At 70.1% G+C, this 18581-nt stretch overlaps 1 protein-coding gene across 10 annotated transcripts in view; it reads left to right on the top strand.

The window, feature by feature from the left end:
* PLEKHA6 (pleckstrin homology domain containing A6) overlaps positions 1-18581 on the top strand; it is a 45748-nt gene that overhangs the window by 1593 nt on the left and 25574 nt on the right. The window contains exon 1 of one of the 10 annotated variants that reach the window (XM_064498247.1): positions 15790-16013. The exons of the other annotated variants lie outside the window; for them this stretch is intronic. The gene's annotated coding sequence lies outside the window, so the exon portion shown is untranslated. Of the gene's footprint in view, positions 1-15789; positions 16014-18581 lie in introns of those variants that run through there. 10 annotated transcript variants of the gene reach the window in all.

The following is an 18581-nucleotide window of genomic DNA, read 5'->3' as shown; positions in this document are numbered from 1 at the left end:
CGTCCCCGCTCCCCATGCCAAGTCCCCATTTCAGATGCAAATATGTCTTCTGAGGGTGCTGGGGAGCTCTGCGGCAGTGACGGCGTGCGCGAGCCAGCCGACCAAGCTGCCCGGCACTGCCCCACCGAGCAGCCTCCTCCCTCTGGGGCAGGTCCTCTGGACCCAGCGGGGACCTTCCCTAGGACCGGGCACCATTGCACCGCTGCGACCGGGAGCTCGGGGGCTGCAGGCTGGCTCAGCAGCTGCCCTGCCGCTGGCTCCGCGGGTGAGCAGTGCCCTGGCCCGGGCCCGGGCACCGGCTGTGCTCGGCAGTGGGCAGAGGCGGCAGGAGCGGGGCTCCCGTGAGGGTCTGACCCCAGGCGTTGCCCTGAGAGCCCCAGTTCCTCCGGGCACGTTGCTGGTGATTCCAGCTACCTTTTGCCCCCTCCTGCCTCCGGTCCGGGAAGGTGGCCCCGCGCGGGGTGGCAGCGGTGTCTAGCCAGCCGAGCGGCGCCGAGCTGAGCCGATGCTCTCGTCCCGCGAAGCCTTGCAGAGGCTCCGGGTCTTGCTGGGGGAGGGCGTTTCAGACGAGCTCCTCCAGCCCATCGCTATCTGGTGCGCACGGAGGCTTCTCCGTGTGCTCAGCCCACCATCAACCTGCAGGGAGCAAAGATCCCGAGGTGGGCTGAGGGCTGGAACGGAGCGCCCTGGTTACCCCGTCTGGTCTGGCGAGCAGCGCAGACGTGTCCTCAGATCGGCCCGTGCTCCAGCCCAGCGGCTGCCAGTGCTGCCGGGATGGAGGCACTTGCTTGGCGAGGGCTGCGGTGCCAAACCTCCCGTTCGGGTTGGAGCTGCGTGCCTTCAAAGCAACGTGCGCGGTGCTCGGCTGCGGCCGCGGGGCTCGGCGGGGGGCTCGGTGGTCGGGCTCCCACCGAGAGCCGCTCTCCCAGGCCGGAGCGCTGGGGACGTGCGCGGTCCCGCCGCGGCGCTGGCTCCTGCCTTTGCAAGAGCACCCGCAAGGTGGCATGGACGCCTGCGCCGGGCGCAGCGGTGCATCCCGCACGTTGCCGCACACGTGCGCGGCCCCGGCGCGGGGCTGTGCCGGGAGAGCAGCTCTGCACCCCGCCGCTTCAGCCCGCGGGGCCGGGGCCGTGGCGGCCCGCTGCCGCCTGTGCCCGGCTGCCGCGGGGAGGGCAGCGCCTGGCCCCCGCCGGGAAGCTCTGCCACAAAGGGCCCTTTTCCGCCGAGCGGCTGCCTCCGGCTCTGTGCCCGAGCTGTGCCAGCGGAAGAAAAGGCTCCACTGTGTCTGTGCCGCGGGGCCGAGGCGTGCGCGGGGCCGTGCTCCCCTCGTCCCCTCGCGCAGGGGTGGGCAGCAGGGGCTGGCAGCCCCCTCGGGTGCACGCTGTGCCCCGGCCCGGCTGGACGGGGGGACTCCTGGCCGGGCTCGTCGGGGGTCCCCGAAAGCAGCTCGCTTCACCCTTGCTCCCACGTTTCCAGGGGAGCCCCAGCTGCGCCATGCTGGTGCCTCCGCTGCCGGCTGGCCGGCGGGGAGGGGAAGGAGCGTCTCGGCCCATCTGCTGCGGGGGGAGGCGGGTGCGGAGGTGGGATGCAGAGCGCCCAGTGAAAGCCAGTCCCCTCCCAGTGCCTCATGCTTTGTGGCTAATGGTGGGATTATAGGATCAAGGGCAGCGCTGTTTTTTTTTTTCCTTCCTGGAGAGCCCCGTCCCTCCCCACACCAGCTGGGCCGCGCCAAGGACGAATGCTGCAGTGGTCAGTGGGGCCTGGGTCTCCGGCAGTGGCCCCCGGGCACTGGCCCGGCCGCGGTGCCGGGGAGCTGGGGGCTTGCGGCTCCAGCGGGCAGAAGCAGGGCAGTGCCATAGATCGGGGCACGGTGCCACCGCTGTAGGGCCCGTGGTCTGCAGCTCCCCAGAGCCTCTGCTAGGGCCAGGTGCTGCCGCCCGGCATCGCCCTCGCTGCTGGACAGGGGGCTGCGAGGCCTGCGCAGGGCCGGGGGGGCTGCTGCCAGCCCTCTCTGAGCCATCGCCAGCCCCCGGCCCAGCGTGGGGCCCTTGGGCTGCGGAGAACAAGCCGTGCTTGTGCAGCCGCTCCGCTCCCTTCCTGCCCGTGCCGCCGCCGCCGCCTTCGCCCGCAGGCAGCTCTCCTCGGGGTGCAGAGCCGGGGGCAGGCGCAGCCCCTCGGGGTCCCACCGGCTCCGGTGGGCACAGATGGGCTCCCCTCCCCGAGCGATGCTGGGATGCAGGGGGGCAGCGTGGTCCAATGCCCCCCCCACGGCACCAAGGGGTGTGCGGGAGGATGTTGGTCCAAGCTTCCCCCCCCAAGTGACGCAGGGATGTGAGGGGGGCAGCGAGGGCTATTCTGTGTCCCCCCGAAGTGACAGATGCAGGGTGTCAGGAGGAGTTTGATGCAGCCTGCCCCCCGAATTACGCAGGGATGCTGGGGGGCACAGTGTGGTCCAAGCTACCCTCAGAGTGATGAGGGGGGGCAGTGTGGTTCATTCTGCCTCCCAAGTTTTGGGGGGGGGGGCAGTGTGGTCCATTCTGCCCCCCAAGTGATGCAGGGGGGCAGCGCGGTCCAGGCTGCTCCGCGGGGCTGCGGGCGCAGCGCGGCCGGGCAGCGCGGGGGAGGCGGCTCGGGCCGGGGCCGGGGCCGGGGCCGGGGCCGGGGCCGGGGCCGGGCCGGGCCGGGCCCCCCCGCGGCAGCCGCCGTCACGTGCCGCTCCCGGCGGCCCGGCGAGCATGCCCAGCTCCGGCTCCGGCTGCGGCTGCGGCGCGGGCTGGGGCTCCGGCTCCGGCTGCCGCTGCGGCTCCGGCTCCGCGGGGGGATGCTGCGCCCCGGCGCCGCGCCGCCCGGCCGGCCCTAGGCTGCGGGGGGGCCCCGCCGGCCGCCGCTGCCCGCCGCGCACGGTGAGTGCCCTTCCTCCCCTCCTCCTCCTCCTCCTCCTCCTCCCCCCGCGCGGCCAGGGTGCTGCGGGGGTGGCCGAGCATCCCCCTCCGGGCGTGCGGGGGGATGCGGCGCGGGTCCCTGGGCCGTGCAGAGGGGGGTTTCGTGGGGTGTGGGGGCGGCCGGGCCCCGGCGCGGTGCCAGTGGGGCTGGGACGGGGGCTCTGCCCTCCCGGGGGTGCCCTGCCGCAGCTGCCGGGGTCCTGCGGGTGCTCCCCGGCTCGGGGAGCCGCTCTGCGCGGGGGCTTTTGGAGCCGTTGTCCTGGCTTGTCCCTGGGGGGCCTCTCCCCCTGGGCTGCCGAGGGGTGGGGGCACCCCCAGCTCTCCCAGTCCGCCTGCCGCTCTCTCCTGCTGCGCTTTCGGCGAGAAACGGGGTCCTGCTCAGCGTTGTGCCGTGGCCGGTGTGCGTGCCGTGACGTTTGCAGCGTAGCCTGGCTGTGCGGCGTGCAGAGGGCCGGGGCCGCACGGTGTGGCAGAGGGGCTCGGGGTGGCTGGGGCGTGCGACCCTCTCTGAGCCGCCCTGGGCCGGGCTGGCTGGCAAAGCCGAGGCCCCGGGTGCTCTCCTTCGGTTTATGGGGAGCCTGGGGCTTTCGGAGCCCCGGCTCTGCGCCCCCGGAGCAGCTCGGATGGGCTGGTGCCGGGCCAGGCGCTCCCAGCCGCGCGCTGGGTCTGCTCCGGCGGCTCGGGCAGGCGCTTCGCTTAGGTTGCAGCCAGGAGAGGCCACGATCGATGGAGTCTGAGGTGTCGTCTGGCACAAACAGGAACCTGAGCTTCTCCCGGGGCTCCTCGGCTCCTGGTCTCGCTACCCACTTGTTAGCGGCAGAGCGAACCTCCCCCTCCTCCGCGAGAGCAACAGCTCGCCCGCGTCCGCGGCGCATTTCGTTAGCGAAGAGCCCGATTTGCTCGGCCGCCCCAAGCCCTTAGGTGTCTGGCGCTGCCGGAGGAGGCGGGCGACTCCCAGCCCATGTCCCCAGCCGTCAATTGCCGCTTTGTTGCGCTGCTGTTAGATCTCAAGGAACACGATCGGATTCATCACATGATGCATCTTAAATAAGCCACGAGTCTATTAAACCCCGGCGCGTTTGGCTCTGCGCTGGAGGCTGGCGGAAGAGGCTGCACCGGCTGCTCCGGCCTCCGTCCGGAGGGTGGGCAGGCTACAGGCGCGGTGCTGTGCGCCCCGCCGGCACGCTGCCAGCGCCGCCTCCCTCCCGGGCCGCGGCCGGGAGCGCGGCTGCTCCCGTCGGAGGGCAGTCGTGCACAGTCGTGCACGTGCGAGCGGGGCTGCGCGTGTGTTTGCACGTGTGTGTGCGCGCACTGCGCTTGTCACGGCTGCACCGCTGCTGCGGTCACTCATAGTCTTTCCTTTAAGCCTCTCCTGGCCTTTCCTGGCTGAGCAGGAGCCTCCCGGCCCGCTCCGGCGTCGAGCGGCCATCCTATCCCTCCAGCGCCGGAGCGGGAGAGGACCGGTGCTTCCCGGCTCGGCCCCTCGGGACCTGCTGCAGCCTCCCTCCTCCTTGGCCCGGCGGGAGCCGGTGCTGCTCCTCGCGGCCGCGGAGAGCCGGCGGCAGGGTCCGGCCCGCCGGAGAGCGGCGGCGAGGCATTAAAATTCTTGCGCGCCTGCTAGCAATCACGTGGCGGCTGCAAAGCCTCCCCGCTCGCCGGGCTGCCGCCGGCCCCGCGGGGGAGAGGGGCTGCACGGGGCTGCAGCAGACCCGTTCCCCGTCCCCGGCGAGGTCCCGCGGCCACCTGCGCCCGCAGGGTGCCGGCAGCCGCGGCGGGGCGAAGCCTTTGATGGGGAAGCTCCTTGCGTGGGCTCGGGCGGCCGGCGCCGGCTCTGACCTTGCTGGGAAACCGTGTTTTCCTGCCGAGTTCCCATAGTAACCGGCGGGAGCAGCAGCTGGCCCGGCGCAGCGCTGGGAGGGAGAGGAGGGACGCGGAGGAGCCCGGCTCCTGCCACCGGGGCGAATTGCACCCAGCGCAAGGGCCTCCGGGGCGGGCAGCGTTGGGGGCTTCGTCTCCCCGCTGCTTGGCGAGGCCGGCTTAACCCTTAGCAACCAGGCACAATTTTTTTGTTGCTTTCTTTTTGTTTTTTTCTGCTCCATCTGTGCCCGGGAGCAGCTGTCTGGGCTGCTCCTCTGGGATTTGGCCGGGCTGGGGATTTCTCCTGCCTTTCTTCTGCTCTCCGGAGGGGCAATAGCTGCTCTGTGGTCTCGCAGGCCTTTGTAGTAGCAGCCTCCCCCTCTTCTGCTTTCCTCAGCTTGAAACACGATAATCTGCAGCAGGGATAAACCGTGCATCGAGGAATGCGCCGTCTCCTCCTTAGCCTGGTTTCTCCCTGGGAGCTGACAGCTCCGCATCCGCCCGGGAAGCCGCGCTGCCGCGGAGCCTGGGCTGCTCCCGCCGCTGCCGTTCACAGCCCCGCCGCTCCCGGGGGCGACTGCTCCCGGCTGCCGGGCCCTGCCGCGAGGGCAGCCGCTGCGGAGCATCGCCCCGGAGAGCCGCGGGGCCGTTCGCAAAACCTGCGCGCCGGCAACGACAGGGAAGCCAAAACTCGCGTGAGCTGGCAGAGGCAGTGGGGTTTGCTGGATCCGGGCTCCGTTTGCGTAGGCGGGCTGGGGCTCTCCCGCGCGGTGCCGTTTCATTCCCGTTCAACACGGCAGCCGTGCGAAGAGCCCGGCGGGGGCTCGCCATCACGGGGTGAGGTCCCTCCGGCCGCGGTAAGCAGGGAATCAGGTTAGACCATCGCCGTGGCCGGTTGTGGCCTTAATCTGTGAAGCTACCAAAGCTCTTTAATAAAGATTCAAAGTCACCAACTTCTCAATTAAGGGATGAGACGGCTCTTGATCCATGTTTCTGGGTCAGCTGGAGAAAGGCTATTTAAGTCCCCAGTGATTGCTTTCCTTTGATGTTTCTGAAGGAGACACCTTTCGAATAAAAGCCTTGCCGGTGCTGCCTCCGCATCTCGCAGAGGCAGCAGGGACGGTGCGCGTGGCTCGGTCCCTCCGAGGCAGGGCCAGGGCTCGGGAGCCCGCGGTCCAGTCCTCGCTGCCCCGGAGGGGAGGAAGGGACGGGAAGCACCGCGTTTCGGAGGCGCTCGAGCTCCTTTTGGCGTCTGCCCTGCAGCAGGGGCAGCCCTCGCGGCGGCAGGTTTACGTGTCCCTTGCAGCAGCCTCCGATGGTGGCATATAGTGCTCTTGCCTTTAAGCATCCCTCTCCCGGCTGGGTGCAGTGGGGTCCCGCGGCGTCGCATCTCTGCTCTGGATGCGGGTGGGGGAAGGGTGGCCCTAAGCGCTTGGACCCTCCTGGCTCGGCCCCAGACTGTGGGGCCCGGGGCTGCTCTGTGCCCCGCCAGGGCCTTGGGCTGCTCCAGCGACTCGAGGGTCCTTCTACCCTCTGTTTACCTCAACAGCAGCCGCTCGCACGGGTGTTAATTGCAGGAGCTGGCAAGGCACTAATTAGGGGATAATGAGATGGCTTTTGTGTGCGCCTGGCACGCTGTTGCCGAACGCCCTGCTCGCGCCCCACGACCGCCTGCCCGCGTCCCGCCGGCCTCCGCGGCCCCCGACTGTGCCCGGACCCCCCGCACCAGCCCGGCAGGTTCCTCCCACCCCGTGCCCTCACGGCGCTGGATTGCAAAGCAGCCCCTTAATGCTCCTCTTATTAAAGATAATTTAAACCAGGGGAGTTTATCTCTGCTGCTGAATAGCTCCGGCAGCTGGGCTGCTCTGGGCCCCTGCCTCCCTCCGGTGATTAAGTGGCCGGCGAGGGCTTTGCAGCGCGGCTCTTTGTTCGCGGAGGCGGCCGGCGCGGGGGCTTCCTCCCCCTCCGTGCAGCCCCCAGCCCTCCCTGCCGTCCCTGCGCGGGCAGGAGGGGGATGACCCCGGGGCTGGGGCTCGGTCCCAGTGCGGCCAGTGAGCAGGTCCCCGGTCCCCCGGGGGAGGCAGGATGTGCCTGGGATGCGACCGTCCTCGCGGGCATCGCAAGGGTGCCAGGAGGGGCCGCCGGGGGCTCGTCCTCGTGGCCCGCGTGGAGCTCGGGGCTCTCCGTCCCGTGCAGCGGCCGAGCATCCGCCCCGCGCGCCGGCCGCGTGCCCGTGGGCCTCCCCGTCCCCTCTGCCGGGGCGGCGCGTGCCTGTGAGCAGCGAGAGGCTGTTGTTTCTCTCTTCCCGCCTGCAATCGCTGGGGATTTGGAGGCAGCACTCCCCTCCTAGACTGCGTTATATAACAGCCGACAGCCGCGGCGCAGCTGCTCCGAGAGCGCCAGCAGCGCGGTGCTGCCGCGGCCGGACCCCGCGCGTCGAGGGCAGGGTCGCCCGGCCCGCCCCGGTGAGTAGGCACGCGTCTGCTCGTGTTGCCGGTGCGGCCGGTGCGGGGCCGGAGCGGCGCTGCCGACCCGGAGAGCCGGGCGGGAATGCGCATGTGGGCAGGGCCTGGAGCTGGCACCCGGCAGAACAGCCGGGACCAGTCTGGCAGCAAACGCCGGGACGGGGCGCGAGGACCCGCCACCTCCCAACCCTGCTCTGCCGGTTCTGCTGCAGCCGGCGCGGCAGGCTCTCGGGGCAGCGCGCCGCCGAGCCGAGCATCCTCCATCCATCCTGCCCCACGCTGTGCACTGGGGTGATGGAGCGGGTGCCTGGCGCTGTGCATTGGGGCGATGCAGCGGGTGCAGGGCCCCCGGGGAGGGAGCATGGCGCTCGTGTGCCCGCGGCGGAGCCGGCGCCGTGGCACAGCATCCCGCACGGCGAGGGGAAAAACAGCTCAAAGCTCCACCCTGTCGCGTTGCTCCCAGCAGCCTTGTGCCACCCCGCTTCCCGGCAGGGTTTTGGGGAGCCCCGGCAGGCAGGAGGCCCCGGCCCCGCGGTGGCAGGAGGGTGGCGCGGTGCCTGTGATCGCCAGCCGGGCTAATTGCAGCCCGGGGCCGCTGGGTTCAAAGGGCTCTGCCGGCGCAGGTGGGGCTGGGCAGGGTGAGCCCGGGCTGGGCGCTGGCCCTGCAGCTCCTCGCCGCGGTCTGGGCTCACCGCGGTCTGGGCTCGCTCCTGCCTGCGTGGCCCCGTCCTCCAAGCGCAGCCGCTGCTGCGGGACAGAGGACAGAGCTGCCCACGGCTCCCCCCAGCCCTGCACGCTGCGATCCCCCCACCGCTCTCCTTCCTCCCTGCATTTCAGGGGGAGAAATTCACCCCAGCATTGCAGGGATTTGCTACCTGTTGCCTGTAAGGCGGTTTCAAATCCCTGCACGAGGGACGGCTCGGGAGCACAGGCAGGGCCTTTGCATCCCTCGGGATGCAGTGGGCCCCAGTGCACGTTGCAGCGGGGCCGGGGCGCGCGGGGACAGCAAGCAAGTGCCGTGCAATTCCCACCATGCTTAAGAGCGACAGATCAGCTGGAGCAGCTTCAGCGGCCCTGGCCCGCCGTGAGCGCAGGCAGGGCGCCCGGGGGCGGCTCAGCTCCCGCTCCAGTCCCTGTGCTCCCTTTTTATCCATTTTGTCATGTTTGATGGAGTTTCGTGTCCCCACGCCGGGGTCCTCGGGGCTTAGCTGCCTGCAGCGGTCTCTAGGGGAGCGTGAAAGTGCTACTGGCCTCTCTGCTGGGCGAGTCATGGGTCAGGGCTGCCAGCGGCTGCCCGCGGGCTCCCGTCACCTCCCCGAGCCCGTGGGACCCAGCTGGGGCTGGTGAGCAGCGGGGAGCTGCTGCGTCCCTGAGCACAGTGCCGCCAGGCCCCCCCAGCCTCTTGCAATCTGCTTTTTGCACTGAAACTAATTTTCTAGCCTTTATTCTCGCAGAGAATTTGAAAATGCAATTGCACCCTTAGGGCCGAGAAACAGAAAGCAGATTGGGAGATACAAATCTGTGAGTTTTGTATGTGTCTTGTCAGTCCTAAACCGATCCCAGACAGGCGCAGCGACACCCGGGCCCCGCACGGGCTCCCCGACCTGCACTGCAGGCTGTGCTCGGCCCCTCGTGCAGAGCGTCCTCCGCATTTGCTGTGTGAGCATGGGGTTTCTTTTTTTTTAAATGCATATTTTGTGAATGTGCAAAGGCAGTGACCTTTCGCGGGGGCTGCCAGGAGCTGTGGCTCTGGCTGCCGGCTGCTTCCCCGCTTGTCAGGGAGATGAGGGTTTCGAGAGCTACGTGCAAACTCCCGGACCCCTGGGCTGCAACGCTCAGCTGCGATCCCAGTGACGAGTTCCCGGAGGGAGGAAAGAGCTCTTCCCCCCTCTCCCCGCGTGACTGGAGACGCCAGGCCCTCAACCAGGCATCGGCACCGCTGCTTTGCATCTCGTCCGTAGCTGCATCCCCTCCCTGCTGGCTGCGCCGTGCTCTTGGCGCGACCTTGTCCCTGCTGCCGTCGTGGGCGGCCGCGGCCGTGCTTGCGGGGGCCTCTCCAGGGTCCCTGTGGGAGCTCCCCGGGGCCGGGGGGGCGCGTTGCTCCCCCCTGGCTCTGCAGCCCGGCCCGGCTGCTTCCACGAAGGAGGGGCTGCTCTGCGAGCCAGCTTTCCGTGGTGCAATCCCGCTCGCTTTGCAAAGCAGGAATGCAAATCCCGCTCCCCGGCCGCAGCAAAGACAAACAGAAGGCGGTTTGCTGGCTGGCGATTTCCGAGTCCGCCTTTCCAGCTGGCCCCGTGCTTCAAGGAGCCCCCCGTCTCTGCTTCCCTTTCGGGCTGCGGGTGCTGCCCCCCTCCCCGGCTGCCTCCGCCCAGCTCAGCCCCGCTGCGGAGGTGAGGGACTAGTGCTGGGCTAGTGCACAGGTGGGGAAACTGAGGCACGGAGCCGGCGAGGCTGGGGTGGCCGCAGGACGGGGGTTTGAGCCAGCGTGCCCGTCTCGGGCCGTGTGCTTGCTCGCCTGTGTTTTGCCTCGGCGCCGGGGAGCTGCCGAGGCTTCGCGGTGTGCGTGTGTGCACGCGTGCAGCGACTGGCACCCAGCCGCCCCGTTTCCTGATCGGCCTTTGGGTGTTACCCGAACATAATTATTTTGTAATTGCTCTGTAATGAGCTGACAGTCCTGCGGCCGGGCTGCACGTAGGAGGGCTTTGCTCGCCCGGGTGCCCTGCTCGGGGCTCTGCCGGCACGCGGGCTGGCAGCACCAGGCGGGCAGCCGCGCCGGCCCCGGAGGCTATCGACGCTCCCCTTCGCTCCCTCCTGGCACCGGCTCCCTCTGCCCCCGGGGCTGCTCGGGAGTTTCCTCCGACTCGCCTTCGCTTGCTTCTGCTGGCAAAAACCGTCCCGCTGGCGGCGGTCCGGCTCGCGGCCAGCTCGCCCCGCTCCCGGCGCTCCGTGTCGCTCCGGGAGAAAAGCCCGGCTGCCGGGCAGCGGTGGCGTCCCGGGCGGGGGCTGCCTCGGTGCAAGCGGTGGGCGCAGGGGGCCGTTGGTGGTCGCAGGGCCGCTTGTGCGCAGGCAATGGGGAAGCAGCCGGGGGGTTGCAGCCCCTCTCTCTCCCGGCTGCCTCCGGCCCTTCAGGGCCGTTTTTGTCTGCTCACTTTTTAACTCACTTCTCCAGATGCCCTTCGGAGCGAGGGAGAGCAGAGTCCCAAGCGCCCAGGACGGAGAGTCCCTGTTATTTATAGCCGGGAGAGACGCTCGAGGGCAAATGTGCATGGCAAGGGAGGGGGTGGCTTTGCCTTTTTTCCCCCCAATCCTCCTGCTCTGGAGGCTGGGCTCACTCGGCTGAAGGCGGCGGAGGAGGAGGAGGAGGAGGAAGCATCGCAGGGCGGCGCAAGGGTCCCCGCGGCCCTGCCGTGCCGGCTCCGGGCTTGGCGCGGGGGAGCCCACGCGGCCCCATGGGCCTGTTTTCCTCGGCAGCATCTCCTCTTTCCGGTTGGCCGAGCAGCAGCGATTAGCGATTCCGGTGTTTATTGCGAGCCTGATGCAACTGCGCTGCCTGCGCCGCTGCCCCCGCCGCCCCCGGCTCCTCCTCCCTCCCTGCCAGCCTCCCTGAGACAAATTGTTTGCTTTGGTGTGTGGTGCGTGCGGTTGGGTTTGTTTTTTTTCCTTTTTCCTCTTCCCTGAATCAATTAGGTTCTTATTTGGAAACAACAAGCAGCTGTTGAGTGTGAACGTAATGAATCTTTTAGAGCCCATCAAAGCGGGAGGCTGCGGGAGCGCTGCCGCCGTCCGGCACCCCGCTGTGCTGCCGGCACCTTGCACCGCGGCCCGGGACCTTGCACCGCGGCCCGGGACCTTGCACGGCACCGTCGGCCTCGGGTGCCGGCTCGGATAGCGGCGAGGCTGCTGGGGCCTTATCTCGCCCCTTGGCCGCGGGGCTTATCGCCGGACAGGCGTGCGCTGGAGATAAGGAAGGCCTTGGGGCGGGCGGCGAGACGCGGGCGGGCGCTGGGGGTGATGACCGCGCGCCGCGGCCGCCCGCCCGTGAACGTGCTGCTGGTGTTCGCGGCAGAGCCCGGGGCTGCCTTGTGCAACCGGGGCTGGAGCTCGTGCCGAGCACCGCGGGGCTCCTCGCGCCCGAGCCGCAGCCCCCTGGGCCTGATCCGGCACCGGGCGCGCAGGGAGAGCCCCGGCGGGCAGAGCTGTCGGGGCAGTGGTGTTTCCCGCAGGCCATGCCCGGAGGATGCGCGGGGGGCAGTTGCGGGCGCTCCGGTGCCCGACGCGGCGCGGTGCCGCCTCCCTGCAGCCCGACGCTCTTTGGCGCGGTTGTAAAAAATACACCGTGGGAAATGCACCGAAATTTCCCCGTGTTGCTATTTTTAGCAGCCGGGCAGGCGCTGGCACTGCGGGTCCCTGCTGCCGTCCCCAGGCTGCGGGGACGAGCGCAGGGCCTCCCACGGGGACCTGCTGCAACGAAAATGTGTTGCTTTCCTCCAAAAAGCACGGCGCGATCCAGCGTCTGGCTCTGCCCCGGAGCGGGCGGGCGGGCGCCGGGGCCGGGAGCGGGCGGGCGCGCCGGCGTGCACGGGGGTGTGCATGAGCGCCGGCTTATATATGCCGGAGCCAACCTGCAGTTTCAGATTTCAGCCCGGGCTTATCAGCCGTCCCGGCGCCTGGCCGCGGCCGGGCTCGGAGGCAGCCAGGCGGCGGCAGCGGCTGCTTCCCCGCCGCTCCCCTCCCGCTCGGAGCCTCCCGGCCTTGGCGGCCCATCCCGCCACTGCTCCGGGGGCTCCCGTGCTCGGCCGCGGCCCCGGCGGCTCCCGCCGCGGTGCCTGCACGGCAGGTAGGTGCAGCTGTGCCGGCGTCCCCCGTGCTCGCAGCCTGGTGCGGGGCCCAGGGACGGAGGGAAGAGCTTTCGGCCCCGGCTGCCGTGCGGTGCCGGGGATGGGGATGCGGAAGGGGGGCTCGGAGCAGCCTCCGGCAGGCACAGCCCCGGCGCACGGGCCCGCGTGGCCAGGCGGGGTGCTGCTTGGGCAGAGCGCTTGCAAGCTCAGCCCCGAGCGGCGTGCGTGCCCCTTCGCCTGCCCGTGCACTGTGTCCGCGGCAGGCAGCGCATCCCCGGGGGTTCATCTCTTTGCTGGGAGCCAAGGGGAGTTGGGGCAGCGCGGATGAGGCTGGCGCTGCTGCAAGCGGGCGCGGAGGCGGGATGCGGGCAGGCGGGTGGGCTCCCGTCCCGTGCAGGGGGGCAGTGGGCAGGTGGAGGGTTGTGTGCTTGTCCTGCACGATGGACTGAAGCCTGGAGCCCTGCTCGCTCCTGCTCGCTGGCTGTGAGCTCCTTGAGAAGCTCCCTGTAATCACCTCTCCTCGGGGGAGAGATCCAGCAGTGTCACCTGCTTTATCCCTTTTGCAGGGATCCCGCCTCGAGCGCGGCAGCAAACCTGCTTCCAGGGCGGCGGCAGCGTGGGGCGCGTGGGAGCGGGGGCCGGGCCCGGCGCAGCGTGGGGCGAAGGCGGGCGACATCCACCGCTTGCTCGCCCTGGTCGTGTCGGCTAGTGACGAGCCAGGCGCTGCCCGCGGAGCGCGCGGTGGCTGCGCTCTCCCTGCGGATGCCGTGCGCGGGGGTGCCCTCCACGCTGGCAGCACAGGGGGGCTTCCCGGCTCTGTCGGATCCTGGCATCGTCCCGCTCTCCCACCGCTCATGGTGTGCTGCAGCAAGGATGGGGAAGGACTGGGACGTCGCCTCTGCGGGCCCTGCACCGTGCCTGCTCTGTGCTGCTGGGGCAGGACGAGCCCGTGCCAGCAGGGAGGATATATACCTTTATAAGGGTGCCCGGCTGGCCTTCTTCCCCCTAACTGGTTTCAAAAGGACTCAAGGTTTGTGATCTTGCTCCTCTGTCCATCCCTTTGCTTCCCGGTGACTTTTGGGCCTCTTGGCTAGCTTCAGCCAGATTTGCCTGGGGGACAGTGGTGTGCACGCGTGCCGTGGCGTTAGGCAGGAGCCGTGGCGTTGGGCAGCAGCAAAGCAGCACGGGCAGGGGGTGTCGAACGCCCCTCCGGTGTTTTGCTGCAGTTTTACTTGTTTACGAGACAGCAGAGAATCCGCTGCTGCGTGGCCTCCGGAGCGGCCGGTGCTCCGCGAACGCTCATGCCGCCTGCACGCCGCGGGCTCTGCGCACGCCTGCCGGGACGCCGCAGCGGGTCGGTTCCTTATAGAGGGCAATAACCGCGCTTGCTCATCTCGGCGCGCTGCGGGACTGGGACAAAGATGAGGAATGATGCAATTCCCAAGCCCCGCTGCCGGCGTGCCTCCTCCGGGGGTGCCGCGGGGGTAGGCGCCCGCCGGCGCAGGGCTCACCAGGCCTCCGCAGCCAAGGGCCGGGGCCGGCTCCGGTGGTCCCCGGCCGGGCTGTTGCATCCCGGGAGCCCTGTGCATCCCGGGGGCCGTAGGCACGGGAGAGGGCTGCCGCGCCGGCGCCCGGAGCGATGCAGCTGCTGCCGCGGCGGAGGGAGGGCTGCAGTCGTGTTTATTTACTCGATGTTGGGGAGAAGGGGAAACTGGCAACGGGCTCGCCTGCAACTGGGATTTCTGGGAAGTGGAAACCTGGCTTGTTTTCAGTCTGGAACGGTCCCGATTTCCAATTGGAAACATCCCACGATGAATAAACTTCATTCAGGGGAGGATCTCGTGCTGCAGAGCTGGTGCTGTGCCACAGCGCTCGCCCTCGGGTCTGGCACCGCCGTGGGGTGACGAGGAAAGGGCTGTTCGGAGGCACCAAAACGTGGATCCTCCGCTGCCTGCCCCATCATCGCGCAGGGTTTCCACCCTGCCAGGGAGCTGCGAGGGTGCAAAGCAGGGGGTGCAAATCAGTTGCATCTCCCCTGCTCCCCCCCAGCGAAGTCCTCCCTTTCCCCGCTCCGGCTGCTGTCAGCTGGGTGCGCGGCCGGGAGGCGGCGAACGTGCCGGTGATTCACCGGGAAGCTGCACCCGGCTGCTCCAGCCACGGCCCTGCGGCACCGGGGTGTGGTGGGCTGGAGACGGCAGTAAAACCGGGCCGGATCCAGCCGGCCTCCCCGTCGCGGGGGAGCAGGCTGCTGCACTGGTGCCGGCATTGGTTCGATGGTCCCAGCCCCGGGCGCAGGGGGCTGACGGCTCGGTGGGGTAACGAGCCCGGCAGTGCTGTCTGCAGGCTGCAGCCGCTGCTGGGTTGAAATCTGTTTGTTTAAAAACAAGCCTCCGTGTTCGGGGGACCTTTGCTTCCTGCTCTGTTTGTGCACGGAGGCCGGCGGGACCGGCACGTGCCCAGGCGGCACCGGGGCTGCGAGCGCTCGGGGCGGCCGCGAGGACGAGAGCTGCTGCCGGTGCCGTGCTCTGCCCGCGGCTCCCGGCCGTGGCGGCCCTTCCTCGGCACTGCTTTCGGCTGGGGGCGTGGGGGGCCGCGGCCAGCGCCGCGGGGGGCCGCGTGCTCGCGCCGTCCTTGGCGGCGGCTCGGCGCAATGCGCTTGCACAACCGACCCGCCGCACTCTTGCATCACGGCTCGCCCGCAAGCCGCCCCGGGCCCGGCGAAGGCACGGGACGGGAGCTGCAAACGGAGAGGTTCCCTATACGCCGGGAACGCCAGGAATGTGCCAAACGTGTTGGGACTTGACTGCGGGAGGTCTGGGTGCAGAGCGGCTGGTGACTCACTCGGAGCGCGGGCAGGAGCCCGCGGAGGTGTGAAAAGCCCGCGAGCGGCGGAAGAGGCAGAGCTGCGGCAGCCAAGGCCGCCCCGCGCCTGGCCGCGGTTAGCGAGCAGCGGGCTGCACCGTGGCCCCAGCCGCCCGGGGCGCCGCGGTGGCGGCTTTAGGTGTTTTCCCTCTGTACGAGCATGCGTGTTTGCTGCTGCACTTCGGTGCTTCTCCCCTAATAGGGAGCAGCTAGCGGGAGACCTGGTGGGGAGCAGCAGGGACTTAGTGACCTCGTCCTCAGAGAGGGTCTGTGTCCCTCCTGGAGCCGTTATCCCTGCCAGGACTTGCAGAAATGCCTGGTGCCCCTCGCGAGCCCTTTCCTTAACACCTCGCCCCGCCGGCTGCACGGGTGCCGGGAGCCCGCCTGGGCTTTTTTAGCCGTTTGCTGGTCTTGTATCTTGATTAAAACCATCCGCGCAGCAGCTCTGCAGCCGGCGCGTGCGGGGTGGTGCCACGCGGATGTGTGTCCGAGGCCGTTTGTGAGCCCTCGCCGTCCGGGCGCCCGGGGCTGCGGCACTGCGGAGGCAGGATGGGGCCCGGGGAGGCGCGCGGAGCCGTCGAGGGGGCGGCTCGGGGGGTGCGCGGGGCTCGGGGAAACCCCGGCTCAGCGCTTCCCGCAGACCTTTGAGGGGCTGCCGAGCCGGCGCGGGCAGCGCACACCACGGCCGCCTTGCCGCGCCGGGGCCGAGGGGGTTAAGCCCTGCTGGCAGCCGCGGTGGCGGTTAATGATTGATAGCAGCCACCGGCTCCGGAGGAAATCGTCCAGCCCGGCCGCCGGCTTCCCCGCGGCGAGGGCATCGGCGGCGGCACCGGTGAGCAGGGAGCCACCACGGCCCAAAACCCGGCAGGCTCCGGGGCAGGGACGGCACGGGCAGCCGCCGGGGCTATCGCCTGCCGTGTCTCTAGCAGGTGCCAAGGCCTCGGCTCCGGAGGATTTCCCAGCGCGGCTCCCTTAATCCGCCGCTGCCGGCCTGGCCTGGCCACCGAGGGGGCACTGTGCCGTCTTGCCCAGGCGATTGCTTGAGACAGGTATTTCCGCGCGCCGGGGATGGCTTGCTAAAGAGCTTAGGGGGAGGTTTAAATCCCCCAGGTCTGGGTCCGGCTTGCAGCGCTCGGGATCTGGCCCCGCGTCACCCTCGGCGGAGGTGTCGCAGCTGCTCCGGCAGCGCCGGGGGCTGTGCGGTGCTTCGGCTGCTCCGGGGATGGACGCGGTGGCTGCGGTCCAGCCCGGCGCCAGGTCCCGGTGGCCGTGGGGCTGAGCCGGGGCGGGGGGCGTGCAGTGGCCCCGGTGCATTTGCGTCGGTCCGCACCGCCGATCGCTTCCCCGCCGCTGCCCTGGGGGTCGGGGCCACTGCTGGGGCGGCCGGGCAGGGATGCTCAGCCGGAGGCACCGCGGGAGAGCGGCCACGGCCACGGTGAGCCGGCAGAGCGGCCGGCAAAACCAGGCTCCGGGGATGCCCTTTGCCTCTCTCCCCGCTGGAGCCCCTCCGGAAGCAGAGCCGGAGCTGCGATGTTGCCGGGGAGATAAAACATAAACACCCAGTGCTTTTTCCCGACTCCTTTTCCATACGTCTGGGAGCTGGGAGGGGGCCGGCTCATCCCTGCCGCGGGGCGACGCATTTGCCGGGAGCCGCTTTGTTCTCTGGAAATCCCCGGCCTTCCCAGATGCTCCCGGCCGGCCCCGGCTCCGCTGGCGCGGGGGGACAAAGGGGCTTCTCCGGGCCCCCGCAACCCTGCCCCGGGCAGGGACCCGGCCAGGGCTGCCCCGCGCCCCGCAGCAGCGCCTGGCCCCGTCGCCGATCCAGCTCGGGCTTTGCGGCCTCCCTCTGCGCGGGGCTCCCGGGGGCGATCGGAGGCTCGGCTGCAGCAGGAGCGCACGGGAGCCGCAGGGAAAGCCCGGCCTGGACGCCTGCCTCTCCCCCAAACCCCCCCATCGCCCTGGGGCTGGCACACGCCGACAGAACCCCATCGCCCCGGGGAGCTCGCGGCAGCGCCGGGCGCCGCGTCGGTGCGAGCGGGCGGTGGATGATTAACCCGGCGCTCCCTGCCCGGCACCGCGGCGGCAGCTGACGTGTGCACCGTGTCACCAGCACGCTGGTGTCTCGTGCCGGTGCCCGGCGCGGCGCGGGGGGAGCCTGTGCTTGCCCCCGCCGGCTCTGCCGCCTGGCCCGTTCCCGCAGCGGCCTGACGCGTGCAGCACCGCGCACGCTTGCTCGGCTGCCTGGCGGTGTTCGGATCGGGATGCGGTTAGGTGGCGGCGGAGGAACGGCTCCCGGGGGGGAGCCAGGCAGCTGGCAGCCCCGGGAAACCCCTGCGGGCACCTTCGCGCCGGAGCCCGGTTTTCAAGTGCCCACAAGGCTCTTTTTTGCCCCAGAGGCCGATCTCGCCGCAGAGCCGGCGGGCGCCGTGATTGCTGCTGCTCGGTGCTGCTGGTCCGTCGCGGTGCACGGGCACCCGCCGCGCTTGCAGCCCTGGCTGCAGCGGGAGCTGGGAGCCGCCAGGGCCGAGGGCCGGGAGCTGCTCCAGGCTTTCCTTCCCCTCGTCCCTTCTCTCCCTTAGTCCTTCCCCTTTTCCATCGCTCCCTCTCACCCAGGCCCCGACTGGCCAGTCCGGCACATCGCTTTCAAGGCTAGGGGAGCTGGGAAACGCTGAGAGCAGCAATTCCCCAAGGTCTCCACCGTCCGCACTGCTCCTGGCTGCGGATCCCCGCTCCTCCCTCGGTGCGGCCGAATTCCTGGCCGCCCGCGCTGCCTCTCCTCCCCCGGGGTTGTGACCTGGGCTGTTGGCGAGGAAACCGGGGCTGGGGCTGGCACGGGAAGCGCCGGAGCCTGGCTCAGCCCCGCCGGCAGGCAGCGAGCGCCCAAGCCCTTTTCTTCCGACTGGGATGGGCCGACGGGGGTGGAAATAGCTGCAGCGATGGAGCAACCCGGCTCCTCTCTCCCGCGGTGGGAGTGGGAGCCGCCCGCGGTGCCTGGCCTCGCTACCCCCGTCGCAGCCGGTGCTGTGCAGCGCCGTGCACGGGCAGGGAGGCCCGGCGGCTCCCGCAGCCGCGCATGTGAGCAAAGCGTCCAGTTTATTATTGTTTGGGGGAAGATAAATCTTGCCGAAGCGTCGCGGCTGCCGGCTGGCTCCCTCGTGGACAAAGCCCCTGCTTTGTTCTCCCGTCGTGGTGTCGGAGCCCGGGCGCGGAGGGGAAACGCTTCCTTTCACCTTCGCTGCTTGCGTGCTTGCGCCGGGCACCGGGTTTTGCCCCTGTCCCGTGCGGGCGCGGGGACGATGCCAGCTCCGCGGGCGATGCCGGCAGGTCACCCCGCTCCGGCGCCCGCCCTTCCCGCTGGCCGCTCCCCGGCGGAGAAGGGCTTCCGGGCGCCCCAGCCCAGCCTCGGCGGGCGGCGGAGGATGAGGAGGGGGGGAGGTGAAGAACGGGCTAGAAAAACAGAGGAAGGAGGCCAAAACGCGGGGCGTGTTTGGCCTGGAGCCGCCCAAGCTGCCTGGATGCTCGCCCTGAGCGGCAGATGCGGCGTCTCCAGCCCGACGGCTCCCTGCATCACTTTGGAGAGGGGCTGCAGGAGGACGACGGCGCTCAGGGCTGCCTCC

The sequence above is a fragment of the Dromaius novaehollandiae genome, chromosome 27 (assembly GCF_036370855.1).
Source record: "Dromaius novaehollandiae isolate bDroNov1 chromosome 27, bDroNov1.hap1, whole genome shotgun sequence".
Taxonomy (NCBI): domain Eukaryota; kingdom Metazoa; phylum Chordata; class Aves; order Casuariiformes; family Dromaiidae; genus Dromaius; species Dromaius novaehollandiae.
The sequence above is the reverse complement of the archived record's forward strand: the minus strand, read 5'-3'. Positions and strand labels throughout refer to the sequence as shown.